This window comes from Polypterus senegalus, chromosome 8 (assembly GCF_016835505.1).
Source record: "Polypterus senegalus isolate Bchr_013 chromosome 8, ASM1683550v1, whole genome shotgun sequence".
Taxonomy (NCBI): Eukaryota; Metazoa; Chordata; class Cladistia; order Polypteriformes; family Polypteridae; genus Polypterus; species Polypterus senegalus.
In genome coordinates this window covers 182,380,343-182,396,961 of record NC_053161.1, presented here as the reverse complement: position 1 = coordinate 182,396,961, position 16,619 = coordinate 182,380,343, and the positions used below count along the sequence as shown (strand labels likewise).

The window sequence follows — 16,619 nt, the reverse complement described above, 5'->3', positions numbered from 1 at the left end:
AACTCCTGCTGGAGGAGATCTCAATAGTTTTTTAGAATAAATTAAGTACTTCAGAGTATTATGAATACACCGATCTGGACACTGGCTGAAGTAATATGCAAGGCACAGAAAAGCTTTGTAGATACTTTTATTCTGTCATAAAATAACCAATCTAACACTCTCCATGTGACAAGAGTTCCTTGACAAAGTTGATGACAATCCTTCATGTCAAGTTCAACTTTAAGGTCTTTGCTCAAGTCGATCCGAGTATTAACTACAATGGTAGCCTAAGTTTTCCATGAATACCTTGGGGTGGCTGTATCTGTGTATTCCTCAAGAAGTTCACTGCTGCCATGTTCTTCTTGGTCCTGACTTTTAGACATTAAAATATTGATGTTAGCGTGGTGGTGCAGTGGGTAGCACTGCTGCTTCACAGTAAGGAGTCCTGGGTTTGCTTCCCGGGTCCTCCCTGCATGGAGTTTGCCTGTTCTCCCTGTTTTTACTCTGGTTTCCTCCCACAGTCCAAAGACATGCAGGTTAGGTGCATTGGCAATCCTAAATTGTCCGTAGTGTGTGTGTGGGTGTGTGTGCCCTGCGGTTGGCTGGCGCCCTGCCCAGGGTTTGTTTCCTGCCTTGTGCCCTGTGTTGGCTGGGTTTGGCTCCAGCAAACCCCCGTGAGCCTGTAGTTAGGATATAGTGGGTTGGAAAATGAATGGATGGAATATCGATGTTATCCAGTAAAGGTTCACCTGTACACACTGAAACACACACTGGTGTATTTAAAGTGACACTATTTGAACTCATTTGAACACTCAAGTTTTTCAAATTCCAAGTTGATTTAAACTGACTGTGTCCCCTATTTCGATGTGAGGTGTCACCTTAGATTGTCCAAACATCCCAAAATGAGCACCTCCACCAGCAGGGTACCTGCACCAGCTGTCAGTAATGGTGCACTCAGAACAAGTACCAGCGACTGCACTGTAAAAAATAATGCGTTAAAAGTACTTTAAAAATTAAAGCAACAAATTACAAGCAGTATTTTTGAGTAGATTTAATATACTGCACTGTTGAGTAAACTTAATTTATTAATTTACTCAAATTTATCTAAAACAAATGAGTTCGATTAAATATAAGTAGTGGCAAAAATGGTTTTATTTTACTCCGATTTTCATTTGAATGACAGTACTGAAAAAAAGTGAGTATGAAACCCTGGACAGTAATGACTGTATAACAAATACATGCTAAAATTCCATATATCTTTATTTATTTGAACATACACAGATAGTCACAACAACAGAGTTATATTTTCAAAGGAAAATTAAATCAAATGTCTGAGGATAATTTTTACTGAATTACTGACATTCAAATGTAAATGCAAATTTTCTTTTCTTTTTTTAAACTTTCTTTAAAAAGTATATCTCAATCAAATAATGTCCCAGGAATGAGTGGTAAACGGGAAGGAAACAGAGAGTGAAAGAGTCAAATCCTGCGGCAGATGGCGCTCTTGAAACACGTCCTGCATTTACGCCAACATATCCGCTTAAATGAATGGCCACCTTTTCCACCACTTTTCAGAACGCGGTAGCCAAAATGCTGAAATTGAATAGGACGTAGGAAATGAAACATCGCTAAATAAATCACAGTGTTAAAAATGAACCAGAAAATACATTACCTATGTAGAACACTAATTAAATAAGAGGTCAAATAATACCATGACGGTTAAGCAAATGTCTTTTTATGTTGTTTACAGGTCGTAGTTTAGGACATAGTGATCTCAAAATTATCTCAAAGTGTCATTTTCTTTTTCTGTGTACAATAAAAGTTTTAAATGGTAAAAAAAATGAACATACGTAACTATCCGAGAAATGTGCTTGCTTTTTAAACCAAACCAACAAGGTAGGTTGTTAGAAAGATGCTACCTAGGAAAAAATATTGCTGAATCTCAAGGACTTAAACTCCATCTCTACAATATATAAAATCATTTTACAATCCCTCCCTTTCAAAGATTCAAGAGGACACTGGGAAAAAGATCTCTCAATTAATATATCAGAAGAGGAGTGGAAAGTAGCAATGCAGAGAATTCACTCGAGCTCCATATGCGCAAAGCATACAATTATACAACTCAAAATTATATATTGAACACATCTGTCTCGACTAAAACTCTCCAAAATGTTTCCAGGGTAAGATCCAACCTGCGAACGTTGCAATCAAGTCCCAGCCTCACTGGGTCACATGTTCTGGGCCTGCACCAAATTAACATCATTCTGGACGAAAATTTTTAATTACCTTTCAGACAGCCTTGGACTCACAAACCCTCCTAACCCATTAACAGCTGTGTTTGGGGTTTTTCCAGAGGGGCTTAAAATGGAGAAGGACAAACAAATTGTGATTGCATTCACTACACTATTGGCACGCAGAATTATTCTGATAAACTGGAAGAACCCAAACTCTCCTCTTTTAAGTCAGTGGGAAACCGATGTCTTATATTATTTGAAATTGGAAAAAATCAAATACTCAGTTAGAGGATCTGTACAGACTTTTTTCAAAACATGGCAGGATCTAATCAGTAATATTTTAAAATAAGTTCATGAAGCACACACTGTAAAAAATTGCCAGGATTTCACAGGTGTTAACTGTAAGTTTTCACAATAAAATACTGTATTCAGAATTTTTTTTGTAATCACAGTAAGATACGCTGTCTTCTGTCAAAAGACAGCAAATTACTGTAAAATTGTATTTGGAGAAGATTGCATTGTGGGATATTACATGCACAGAGAGTGGAAGAAAATAGAATAAAATGGCATTGTAGTGTACTTCGGCATGTGTTACTTATACAAATGGTAATTAACTTAACATTCATTGCCTTTCCCCATTATCATTATAACAATTTCTGTTTTGTATTGTTAGAGAGGAAGTTATGCAGTCATTTTAAGACTTTACCACGGAGTGTATTAGAAACTTACATACTGCGCGCTTTCAGTTTGTACTTTCTCAAATTGTTTGAGTACGTGCAGTTTCGTTTAATTTCAGTTTGTGCATTTCTCAATCTACTTTAAATCATGCCTTTCAATATATATTAATGTTTACAGCTGCAATTAGTGATTTCTTTCATAAAATTTAAGTTCTAGTATTTTCAAACCGTTTCATTTTGTGCATTTTTTTTTAATTCGTGTCTTATCTTATAGCTTTAGGTCTGCGTTTTCATATTGTTCCAATGTCAGCTTTTTCATGTAGTTTTAGTTCATGTATTTTTAAACAGTTTTAATTTGTGCATTTTGATAAAGTTTATGTCCTTTTGTTTTAAACTGTGATGAAAAATGTTAGCTCAGGAATAGCTTAAAATATATATATATATATATATATATTGTCACGCATGGGCTAGTAGTAGCGGCGGGCGGACCAAAGTACTTCGAAGGACGTTTGTCGGTAGGGAATGGCGGGGTACTAACCTTTCTGCTTTCTCTTTCAGGAAAAAAGACGCTACGCCACCATAACCTGACCGCACCACGTCCACTTCCGCCCTTCCTCCGCCATCTTCCCTGACGTCACGAATCCCGTCATCCCTCACGCCTCCTTCCCAGCATTCCTCCACTTCCGGCTCCTCCTGTATAAAAATGGCCGCGGCGCATGTAAAGTCGTCGGCGCATAAGCAAAGTTTTGTTTATCCTTATGACCAAGTGTTTTGTTCTGTACAAAGAATTTTCAGTTTGTTACAGTATACGGGGCCGGAAAACCCCAACCCTTGACGCTGTGTTGTCCTCTTTATTTTACAGTGGCGTAGTCGGCAGGATAACTGCACTGAAGAAGCAACCTACTATGACTGAAAGGCAGGACCTCAACACCGTGCTGCAGGGCATGAATGCCCAGATCCAGTCCCTGCAGCAAGCACAGGCTACTACTACCCGGGAGCTGGAGGCCGCGAAGGCGAAACTCGCGGATGCCGAGAGGGTAAGGGCCGAACCGCCTCGTCCAAAGCCTCCGTCCCTTGTACCGATGACGGAGGCGGACGACATCGAGTCCTACTTAGGGATCTTTGAGAGGCGGCCACCGGAACGAGTGGCAGCGGTCCGAGTGGGCGTCCCTTCTGGCGCCCTACCTAAAGGGGCCCGCGCAGCGGGCCTATTATGACCTCCCTGAGGAGGAGGCCGCGGACTATAAGCTCCTGAAACAGGAGATCCTGGCGCGCTACGGCATTACGCCGAGCCAGCAGGCGAGTGAATGGCGGGCTGGCAGTTTGACCCCGAGAAGCCGGCCCGAGCACAGGCCTTCGACTTCTGGGGAAAAATGGGCCGGTGGCTACGGCCCGAGGGCCCTCAAGCCCGGAAGGTTGTTGAACAGGTGGCCTGTGAGGGCTTGGTCAACGCACTGCCAGGCCCCCTCGCCCAGCAGGTTCGGCGCCACCCCTATACGGACATGCCAGGACTCCTGGAAGTCCTGGAGCGCCAGCTCGCGGTCTTCCGAGCCGGGGGGGCAGAAGGGCAAGCTCGCGGGAACCGGCGGGGCGGGCGGCCACCCCGAGCCCTCTCGGCCAGCTGCAGAAGCACCTCCCAGAGCCGAGAGAAGCCGGCCTCTCCGCTGTTACAAGTGTGGGGAGACCGGCCACCTGCTACCCACCTGCCCGCTGAACACCCCCATGGAGCCGATGGACTGCACCTGGACTTCGGCGGAAAGGTACTGTACTCCGCCGCACCCTTTGGCAAGTCCGAACACGGGAGTGGTGTTAGTAAATGGGCACTCGGTGGTGGCTCTCTTCGACTCCGGCAGCAACATAACTATTGTCGCTCGCCGTTATGTCTTACCGCGACAGTGGCTAAACAAACATGTACGGGTCACTTGTGTACACGGAGAGACCAGGGCTTACCGTTCCGCAGCATGCTATCTTTCCTGGAGGGGGGATTTGTCCAAACTGGTGGTCGGTGTTACCCGAACCCCTTTCCAGTGATCCTGGGACAAGACTGGTCGCAAAGAAAAAGCGGTAAGCCACGCACCACTCCTGGGGCCTCACTGGGTCTGGCTATGGAGGGACAAGGCACCCTTCCCGCGGTCGCCACGCCATGCACTGAGGCAAGCCAAAATGGCGCAGGCACAAGGGGGGTGATTTCTCAGGCCACGCGCTCTAAGCCGGGACCTCCCACCGGCGAAGGGACGAACCAAGGAGCTCATCCCCCCAGCCCTTTGTTAGATCCCCTGAGCGGCCTGGACCACCAGTTTCGCTCCACGCCTGCCTCATTTAAGAGGGAACAATGGAATGATGATTCCCTGCGGTTTGCCCGGAATGCGATTGTTCTGCCAGGCGGCTCACAAGCGGACAGTTCCATACCACGGGGTCCTTTCTTTGTCTTGGAAAATGATCTGTTGTATCGGGTGGCTACTCACGAAGGCGAGGTGCGGAAGTTGCTGCTAGTTCCGCGTACCTTCCGGCGGGAGGTATGCGAACTGGCTCATGCACACCTCTTAGGCGCCCACCTCGGGGCCGAGAAAACACTGGAGAGGATCAAGCTCCGGTTTTACTTGCCCGGGATCAACGAGGAGGTCCGGCGCTTCTGTCAGTCCTGTCCAGACTGCCAGATTCGCCAGATTCCTAGGAGGGACCGTGCTCCTCTCGTCCCGATTCCCCTAATAGATGTTCCCTTTGACCGGATAGGGGTCGACTTAGTAGGACCTCTGGAGCCCTCCAACCGGGGCCACAAGTATATATTGGTCATGGTTGATTACGACGACCCATAGGCGGTTCCCTGCGCTCCGCTACTACCAAAAACATCGCACGGGAACTTGTTAACCTCTTCTCCCGAGTGGGTATCCCCAAAGAAGTCCTCACGGACCAGGGTACTCCCTTCACTTCAGATACGTTCAGGGAGGTTGCCAGATTACTGAGAATAAAGCACCTGAAGACGTCTGTCTACCACCCCCAAACGGACGGTCTGGTAGAGCGTTTTAACCAGACGCTTAAACAGATGCTTCGCAAGGTAGTCAACGCTGATGGCAGGAATTGGGACCAACTTCTTCCGCTCGTGCTCTTTGCCTACCGGGAGGTACCCCAGGCCTCTACGGGCTTCTCCCCTTTTGAATTGTTATATGGGCGACAACCCCGGGGACTTTTGGATGTCCTAAAAGAAGGTTGGGAGGCCGAGGCCCTTCCCTCCTCTAATATATTGGAATATGTAGCGCAACTGCGCGACAGGCTCACCAAAATCAGGCCTCTCCTCAAAGAACACGTGACTCGTGCGCAGGCAGCGCAGGCCCGGTGTTACAACCGCAACTCCGTCCTCCGGGAGTTCCGCCCGGGGGATCGAGTGATGGTACTCGTTCCCACCTCCCACTCCAAATTATTGGCTCACTGGCTGGGGCCATACGAGGTTAAGGAAAGAAAGGGGCTCGTCGACTATTTAGTCAAGCAACCTAATCGTCGACCGAGCGAGAGGATCTATCATGTTAATTTATTAAAGCCATGGAAGGAGCGGGAGGAGACTCCCGAAACACATAGATCCCTCTCCCTGTTCGCTAGCACGGTTGCCCTTAACCTCGGCGACGAGCTAACGCCCACACAACGGCAGGAGATTACCCAGGCCATCTTCGCCATCCCGAGGTGGTGGCGCGAGTCCCCAGGCCGGACTGCGCTGATTGCCCACGATATAGTCACGGAGCCGGGTAGTCGTCCGGGAGAGGCCATACAGACTCCCGGAGGCAAAGCAGCGCTGAGGTGGAACTGGAGGTACAGCGGATGCTGGACTCGGACATCATCGAGGAGAGCCACAGCCCCTGGTCCAGTCCGATTGTCCTCGTTCCTAAGCCGGACGGGTCTTGGAGATTCTGTAACGACTTTAGACGTCTAAACCAGGTCTCCAAGTTCGATGCCTACCCTATGCCCGCATTGACGACCTCCTCGAGCTGGAGTGCGGCTCGATATCTGACTACTCTTGATATGACAAAGGGTATTGGCAAATTCCCTTAACGGCATCTGCAAAGAAAAAACTGCCTTTAGCACCCCTAGCGGACACTGGCAATACAAGGTCCTCCCATTTGGGCTGCACGGGGCCCCTGCGACCTTTCAACGTCTGGTGGATAGAGTGCTGAAGCCCCACCAGTCCTATAGTGCCGCCTACCTGGATGACGTCGTCATCTATTCCGGCACCTGGGAGGAACATCTATTGCAGCTCTCGGCTGTCCTCGCGACACTGGCTAAAGCCGGCCTCCGATTAACCCCGTAAATGTTTTTTTGGCTTAAAGGAGGCCAAGTATTTAGGCTACCTTGTGGGACGAGGACGGGTGAGACCCCAGTGTTCCAAAGTCAAAGACATCCTGGAATGGCCCGTCCGAATACCAAGAGACAGGTGCAGGCTTTCTTGGGGCTAGCGGGGTACTACCGCCGGTTCGTGCCCCGCTTCTCCGAAAGGGCAGCACCCTTGACTAGTTTGACGAAGAAGGGCGCTCCCCTGCATGTGGTATGGAACGACAGAGCGGAACACGCATTTAGTGACCTAAAACAGGCCCTTACGTCCACACCGGTATTACGGACCCCGGATTTTGGGTTACCCTTTATCCTCCAGACCGACGCTTCGGACACAGGCCTCGGCGCCGTGTTGAGCCAAAGCGTTGATGGTGTCGAACACCCCGTGATGTACCTAAGCCGGAAACTGTTGGACCGAGAGACCAGGTATGCGGCAGTGGAGAGGGAAGCCCTGGCTATTAAGTGGGCCGTGACTTATCTCCGGTATTATCTGTTGGGTCGCGAATTCATTCTGGTGACTGATCACGCTGCGCTTCAGTGGATGTCCCTTCACAAGGAGTCGAATCCGCGAGTCACCAGGTGGTTCCTGGACTTGCAGCCCTATAAGTTCACGGTCACTTATCGCGCGGCGGCCTTCAGGCCAACGCCGATGCCCTCTCCCGCGTCCACGACCTCTCGGTTAGGTCCGCCCGACCGGATGGTCTTGGGCTGAGGGGGGGGTCGTGTCACGCATGGGCGAGTAGGCGGCGGGCGGACCCGAAAGTACTTCGAAGGACGTTTGTCGGTAGGGAATGGCGGGTACTAACCTTTCTGCTTTCTCTTTCAGGAAAAAAGGCGCTACGCCGCCATAACCTGACCGCACCACGTCCACTTCCGCCCTTCCTCCGCCATCTTCCCTGACGTCACGAATCCCGTCATCCCTCACGCCTCCTTCCCAGCATTCCTCCACTTCCGGCTCCTCCTGTATAAAAATGGCCGACGGCGCATGTAAAGTCGTCGGCGCATAAGCAAAGTTTTGTTTATCCTTATGACCAAGTGTTTTGTTCTGTACAAAGAATTTTCAGTTTGTTACAGTATACGGGGCCGGAAAACCCCAACCCTTGACGCTGTGTTGTCCTCTTTATTTATATATATATATATATTGTGGTGGGTCTGCCGGCATTTCACTCCGGCCCTCACCCCCAGGCTGCCAGGTAGAGCTCTCCCGAGAGCATATACGGGCCCCGAATTCCACTGAAAAAACAAGTGGAAGAGTTGGGAGCGACAGACGAAGCACCGCTGAAAAGTATATGGGATTATCTACAGCGTTTTGGTTGGGAGGCTCCAGTGATGATCGATGCGGGAATACAGGTGAGCCCGTCCTGTATCGTACAAAATAAAGGGACACAGTGGGAACCGGCACCACAGTTAATAAGTAGCGGGTGTCAAAGCACAGTGTGCCCGACAAGAGAGTGGGGCGTGATGACAGAAGGGGCGGGGGAAGCACCAATCATACCAGTACAGCTGAACAGTGCTGTTATACGGAGCGATGCGGCACTAATGACACCGCCTCCTGAAAAACACAAATCAACAGGCGTACAGACAGCAAAGGGGCTCTCTCTTTCTCGTAGAGAGTCCCCAGCTGTATCCAAGCCCCAGAGTAAACAGGAGATCCCCAAAGTAAAGCATGGGTCTCCTGACAAGATGGGAAAACGAGTTGAGAGCTGTGAGGCAGCTGTAAAACCCTCCTTAGCGGGGGAACGGGTGGAGCTGACTGAATTCCCGAGATGTTTCAGGTCCCGGGAAGAGAGACAACCAGGAGGACGTCGGCGGTGCTACAACTGTCGGCAACCGGGACACGTGTGGCGAGATTGTTCCCGGAGTACAGGGGAGCGGTGGAATAGAAGATACACCGTTCCCCCAAGGTTCTCTGGGAGGTTTAAACAACGCAGCCAAGGTCAAGATGACGCGTCCTCCTGGAGGAGGACGTCCCTCGCGGGGATCGACGCGCTGACCCAGTTGTCATCGCTTAAGGGTGGGGAACTGTGGTGGGTTGCCGGCATTTCACTCCGGCCCTCACCCCCAGGCCGCCAGGCGGAGCTCTCCCGAGAGCATATACGGGCCCCGAATTCCAGCAGGGCCTCATGGACTATGTAGTTTTTATACACAGCCCTGCTGGATACCTTGGGGGCCACTGGGAGTCGCTGTCGGGAAGCCAATGGACTCATTTGTGTACCATGACCAGGAACTTCATTACAGGAAGAGCGATGGGCTTCCGGGGTGAAGAAAAGTACTGTTTACCTTGACCCGGAAGGAATAAGGACTTGTGGAACTGTTGGGCAGAAACACTTCCGGGTCAGGAGGAATAAAAGGACTCTGGGAACTCCCAGACAACGAGCTGAGCTGGGTGGTAGGAGGGCAACGCGTCTGGGAGTGGAGGATTGTGATTATTATTGATTATTTGTGAATTATGAATATAGTGGAGTGGAGGGTGCTTGGTGCACATTATTATAATAAATATAATTATTGTGGCAATTTTACCAGGTGTTTTGCGTGGTACCTGAAGGTTCAAGGGAGCACTACTGCCCCCTACTGCGATATATATATATATATATATATATATATATATATATATATATATATATATATATATATATATATATATATATATATATATATATATATATATATATAAATAAATTAATTTATGGTAAACTCTACAGGCAAAAGTAATACATGGAAGCAAATGTATTGATTTAAGCACGGTTGATAGAAAATTGACTTCAAATGGTATTTTAATGGCTTCTTACTGGTTTAACTTTTTTTTGTAGATATATATTGTAGTTTTTTTGTGTGTGTGTGTTAACATTTCCCTTTGGGATCCTAACCATATTGCATTTTCCACATTTAAGTTATTGTTAGCTGGTTTGTGTTAGAAAAGGCAGTCTTAGCAAAGTATTTTTGACTCTATTAGCCATTAAATAAATCTGCCTATCAATTCACAATGTTCCATTGTAAATTTAGTAAGTGCCAGTATGTCTGTAGTAATGTTACTCAGTTTATTGAACACACAAAGCTGCACAGTAACACTCCCAATTATCATTATCAGTGTGGTGTGCCTACGTGTTCTCGGATGTACCGCAAAGCCAGTGTTCTGAAAGCACACATATATAGAGACCATAAGGAAGCAGTTCCTACTCTGCGGCACTACAGGCAGTTCATTACACCTTTAAACTGTGTGGTTCAGTCATGTGATACTTTAACCTCTATCATAAAGCATTTAAAATCACACATAAAACAAGGACTGAAAATCAACTACCCATTCAAAGGTTGTGAGAGCATTTTTACAGTTAAGTCAAGTTTAGCCTCGCATATTTCAAGGAAACATAGAGGCTCAGAGGACCTAGATGATTCAATTCTAGATACATCTGTTCCCATGGATCCCTTTGGTGTTCCTAGTCAGACAGATTCACATATTTTTGATGAGGATGATTGTGAACCAGAAAGGCCACTGGCTGTGGATGAAACTTTGTTTTTACAAAACATTACACTTCTTTTTCTGAAATTACAAGCTAAGGTATTGTTACCAGCAAGTACCATACAAACAATCATTAAGGACTTTCAAAATGCCCATGACATTGGACTTTCACATTTACTTAAGATTCTGATTGAGAAATTGAAGGCACTTGGAATTCCAGAGGCCACTATATGTGACATAATTGATGAAATGAACAGGGGGGATCTCCTTAAGATGTATAACAAGGAACTTCTAAGTACAGAACAAAAGAGAAAGACTGTTTTTTGAGGTTGTAAACCCACTTGGTTCAGGGAGAAAAAAACATAAAGTTTTAGCTGTATACTTAACCCTGGCTGAAATTTTGCCACATAATAGATCCACTACACCTCGCATGCAACTTGTTCTCTTATGTAGGGAACAGAACTTAAAATACTTTGGAGTGACCAAAATTTTTGAACCTTTGATCAAGGACCTCAAATTTCTAGAAGAGAGAGGGATTTTGATAAGTGATGGCAGGTTTGTAAAAGGCACTCTGATTGCCATTTCAGGAGACAACTTGGGATCCCATTGTATTGGAGGTTTTCTGGAAAACTTCAGTCGGGCTGATCGTTTTTACCGCTACTGTGAAATAGATAAAACAAAATTTATTAAAGAACCATACTTGTGTTGTGCTGTGAGGACAATACAGTCATATAAATGTCATGTTCAGGGGTTAGACCCTGCTGTATCAGGTATCAAGTGTGACTCTCCTTTTAACCAACTTTCTTCTTTCCATGTTTGCCAGCCTGGGCTCCCACTGTGTCTAGCCCATGACATGTTTGAAGTTATTGTGTCGTATGACCTTGCTTTGTTTGTTGGTCATTTAATACATGAGAAGCACTTTACTTACTTGCATTTAAACAGATGTAAGAACCAATTCAAATATCAAGGAAATGATGGCAATGACAAACCTGCAGATGTTTCCCTGGTAGTGAATGACTAAATGGACATGCAGTTCAAAATTGGTGTTTTCTTAGATTGTTTCCTCTCTTGATAGGTGACAGAATTCAAGATCCCTGTGAAAACGAGGTATGGCAACTCCTTTTACAACTAAGAGAGGTAGTGGAGCTTGTCTGTGCACCAGCTATTGCAGCAGGCCAAGTAGCATATCTCAAAGTCATAATTGAAGAATATCTACACAGTAGGGAAAAGCTTTTTTCTAATCACCCTTTATGACCTAAGCATCATTATATGTGCCATTATCCTGAACTTATACTCCACTTTGGTCCACTTATTCGCCTTTGGACATTAAGGTTTGAAAGTAAGCACTCATTTTTCAAAACATGTGCCAGAAAGCTACACAACTTTAAAAATCTGTGCAAAACACTGGCAGAGAGACATCAGCTTCTTAAGGCTTACTTGAGTGCAGGCAGCCTGTTCCCTCCAGTTGTACAGGTACACAAGGGTACACAGTTTTTTTGTGAATGATTATAATGACAAAATCAGAGAATCTGTTGCCAGTTATAATTTTGAGTCACAGTCTACAGTGGCAGGCAATGAAGTGACTGTGAAAGGCACAGCATACAGGAAAGGAATGTTTGTTTTGCTTGGAAGTAGAGATGAAGAACTTTATGTTGGGAAGATTATTCTGGTCCTTACTGTCCATGATTCTGCATACTTTGTTACAGAGAAGCATACCTTTGTGAAGTTGAGAGATATAGGTGTCTATTGTAAATTAGGAGTAGTCCAAAAGGATTATGTTTGTATAAAGCAAGATGATTTGCTTGACTACTACCCACTTCCGGCTTATAATGTGTGTGACCTACTGCTAATTGTTCTTCATCATTCTTTTTTAGAAATTGTGTAAGTAGAAAGGATAGATAAATAATGGAGTAGGAAGAGTCTGGTTTAAAGAACACATATATGTATATAGGACTTTGTCTTTTAAATAACATCTTTGTATTGTGGTGAAAGTATTATAGAAGGATATGATTCAGAAATTGCCTTTGAAGATTCCAGCACATTTACCTATAAATGAAGAGTTAAATTTTCTAATTCAATTGAAATCAAACTGAGATAGGGATAGTCTGTAGTTTGTGAATGCTTTCACTTCTTGGAGTACTCACTAGTGCCTGAATAAAACATAAAATCATACAGAGATAAAATTGTAGCAAATAACGCATTACTGATAATAAACAAATAATCAAGGGGTTTTATGAATTAATTGGTTGATATTTGACTGTCTGCTCCCAACTCTCTTTTAGAAAATGAGTCAAGACATAAGGGAAGTGGTGCTATCTATTTTGCCAAGCCTCTCAAATGAATCCTTAACATCTCTTCTTGAACGGTTAGAATAGCTTGGTGTGGAAAGCAGGGAAGACCTTGCTTTTGTACAAGAGAAGGATCTGGAGAAACACATCAGGCCAATCATAAATGATGGTAAATATCTATTTTGATAACTGCCATTGGTAAGCTGAACAAATAACACAAGTTCAAAGATTATTGAAGGGCGAACTCATTGACCTGAAAAATCATGTCTTTCTCTTACTAGTGTCCTTCATTCTGTTTCTTTTCAGTGGCTACCAATATAATATATTGAACAGGAAGAATGTAATTTATCATAAATTAATTTAGTGTGCTGCTTTTTTGTTTTTTTTCCATTGATCTTTTTTGCTATCATCTCTAGGACTTGTAACAGTTCAAAGTGAACTGGATGCTGCTGCCTCTTCATCCCTCTCATCAAGCCCCATGAGCACTCCACTCATCCTATCTTCTAACTCCTCAAGCAGTTCAAACTCCTCTGTTTCTTCATCCCCACATCCTGGCAGGCCATGGTATGCAGAATTCCAAGTCAATTGGAATAGGATGCCAGCAGCAATTCAAAAAGCAGTGGCAAATCAAACAAGACCATCACCAGGAGACAGAAAAGATATGGTGAAAGCAGTGGTAGATCAGATGCTTGAACATGATCTTAACCCAACTAGAGCAATGTGTCACAGCGTAGTCCGAGGAATTGTAAGGGAACACCCAAAAAGTTTTGCGGATGTTGGAAAAAAAGGAGACATGGTTGGAGAGGGCTGCCACTCTCTTCTTCAGCAAATTAAAACAAGAGTGGAATATAAAAACAGAAAAAATACTCTTGCAAGGTGACGCAAAGTGAGAAGGTCCCACACTAATGCAGTAGGAAAGGCAAGAGGCCCTGTAGATCAGTATGGATGTGTGAGGTGGTGTCCTGTAGAACTGCCAGCTGGAGAAACGGAGGCATCATTAGATGACATGAAAATGCAGCTACTTAAAATATTCTCCGAGTTAGGGATGAGTGGAGCAGAGAAAGCTGAACCTCTTATGGAGAAGACCTATATCCTCCAGCGCCGATACCTTAATGGAGTGCCTGCACCACACATTGCACAAGTTCAGAAGGAATGGCCTTTCCTTTTCTCTCAAAGATGTCTTTACTCCCACTTTAGGCTTCTAACAGACATATCTATCCTCAGCAAGCTGCAAGAGGCACTGGACAATAAAGGCAGTACAATTATAAAGTTCTGCCAGGAACTAAGCCATCATTCAGGAATTAAGGATGTCCTGTCTAAGTTTGAACCAGAGGTTTCAGTTAAGGCTGCATGTGTCCTTCTCCTCCTGATGGCATACTTTAAAGAGCCCAAGGATGCAATCCTACTTCAAGCAGATGTAAGTAATTGTTTTACAGATAGAAAACTGAGTTTTGCTTACAATAGATCAGGAACCCAACTGGCATTGAAAATGCTTTAGAGTTGAATTTATTTTTTATATTTTTCTAAAAATTAATGCCTTGAAATTTTAGAAAATTAATATGGTATCTTGAGGAGTGCTGGATGTGCTTGATTTTTTATATAGCAGTAAATGTTCAGTATTCTATATGAAGAACTAGTTTGATAGAAACAATAAGATGAATATGATGGCTCAACTCAACCTGACTAAGAGTAAAAAAGGCAGGTGCCAATGCTGGAACTCGGGTAGACAATACAGTATATTAACCTTCATACTTGTATTCATACACTCTTAATCTCCCATGTAGACACACAGTTCTCTGACTACTGAATTTTAGTAAAATACACACCTTGCTAAATCTACTGTAGAATTGTGAATCACTGGGGTCAAGGGATTTTCTTCTGCCATCATTTTTACTCTTCACTAAGGAATATACAGTATACACTGTACTGTACATATATCCAGCATATTTTAAAGTTATGTATTACTGTATTTTACAGACATGTGCCACAGGTGCTGATGTTCAGAGGACAATGATGCTACCAAGCACACCCCGCTTGATTATACAAGGTAATGTTAACAACACATGTAGCTTATAGTGTCAGCAACTTTAGTAGTATGTAAACCTGTATTACCTTCTCATATATGTTTTGAAGGTCTGTGCAGCTGCTCTTTACTTTGCAAAGACCAGAAGAACAGCGTGCAGACCTTTAATAGTTGTAATCTAAGACCCTGTGTTAGCGACCCATTCCTTTCACACTGTTGTTCATTAAGAATTCCACTTCTTTGCATAAGTACGTGATGAATATCTTTTTTATTTCAGATGACATGATGAAGCCTAAAGCCTGGATGTTGTCAATTGAAGGACAAGTGGTCATGGGACCACATCATGACTTCATCAATGGTATTGCTACAATCTTTGCAAGTTATTACAACTTTAACTTGCAGTATCCTGAAGATGCCTCATCCACATTGGAGTTTATCCAAAGGTAAACTAACACACTGACATTGTAGATAACACTAGCAAGGGTAATAGTGAGACTAGTAAATCACCACAACATTGTTAAAATGGCAGAGAAATTGTGTTTGGCTTTCCTACTTAGGAGGAGTGTTAGGCATCAGTATTCTGTAGAAAGGAACAGCACTTAATGTCTTTTGAAAAACAGTGTGAAATAGCTCAAATAAAACTAATAGCTTCTATATTTTGTTTACAGGTGTTTTTTGGGTATTAACCCAGAGTCGGGCTCAAAATCAAAAAAGAAACGTGGACACATCAACCAACAAGTCTGCACACTTTTGAGGAAACTAATTGATTTTGAATGGATGTCAATGTAGACATTTTCTGAAAGGACTCCTAATAATTCAAATTGATTTAAAGTGTTTTAATCCCCTGTTTTGCCTCAGTTTAATTTCTATCTTGCTGTCTTTAAAAATGTTACACTGCTTTGTAATTACATTTTTGTTTTTTAACATTATTGTTTAAATGTTAAACACTGAAGTTTATGTCTTTAATTTAATTTCTTAAAATATACCTTTTAAAAGGAGACATGCTTTCAGAATTATTGATTGCTTTTCTGCACTTGACCCTTTCAGATGTCTGCATATCTGGAGAAAGTAGCACATATTTACAAATAATACACTGTTGACTACTAGACAGCCAATAATAACTGCGGGCACTGAGGTACAGTATGTGGCAAGTTGTTTACTAGATATACAGTACAGTAAAAAATGTGTTTTTGTTTATTGTACATATACTTACTGTATGTGAGGTTTAGGTCATTTTGTTTGTGCAATTTAAAAAAAAAAAAAAGTTGAACTGCCTGTTAAGACTTTTATTGAATTTAAAAGTGTGTACTTGAGGTATTCTGTGCATTTAACTTTTGAAGAAACACTGCTGAATAAATATGCAAAACACATAATGTATTTTTGTTTTTATTTTTGTTTAACTTTATTAATTTTCAATAATTTTAAAGATTATATGTGTTGTAAAGTGACTGATAAAAGTCTAATCCTGACTACAGGGACACTGATGGAAACATTTTGTACAAACATCATACAGAAAACCACAAATGCAAGGAACAAGTGAACAAGTAGTGAGGTGGACATTGGGACTTTAGAGACCTTCAGAACTTAACTTGATGGAAATTTGGTAAATAGGATGGGTGATCAAGGTTGTTTTAATGTCCTTTA

At 43.8% G+C, this 16,619-nt stretch overlaps 1 pseudogene; it reads left to right on the top strand.

Moving 5' to 3' along the window:
- Positions 1-2,597: 2,597 nt before the first annotated feature.
- On the top strand, positions 2,598-15,878 carry LOC120534745 (annotated as a pseudogene).
- The last annotated feature ends 741 nt before the right edge of the window (positions 15,879-16,619 follow it).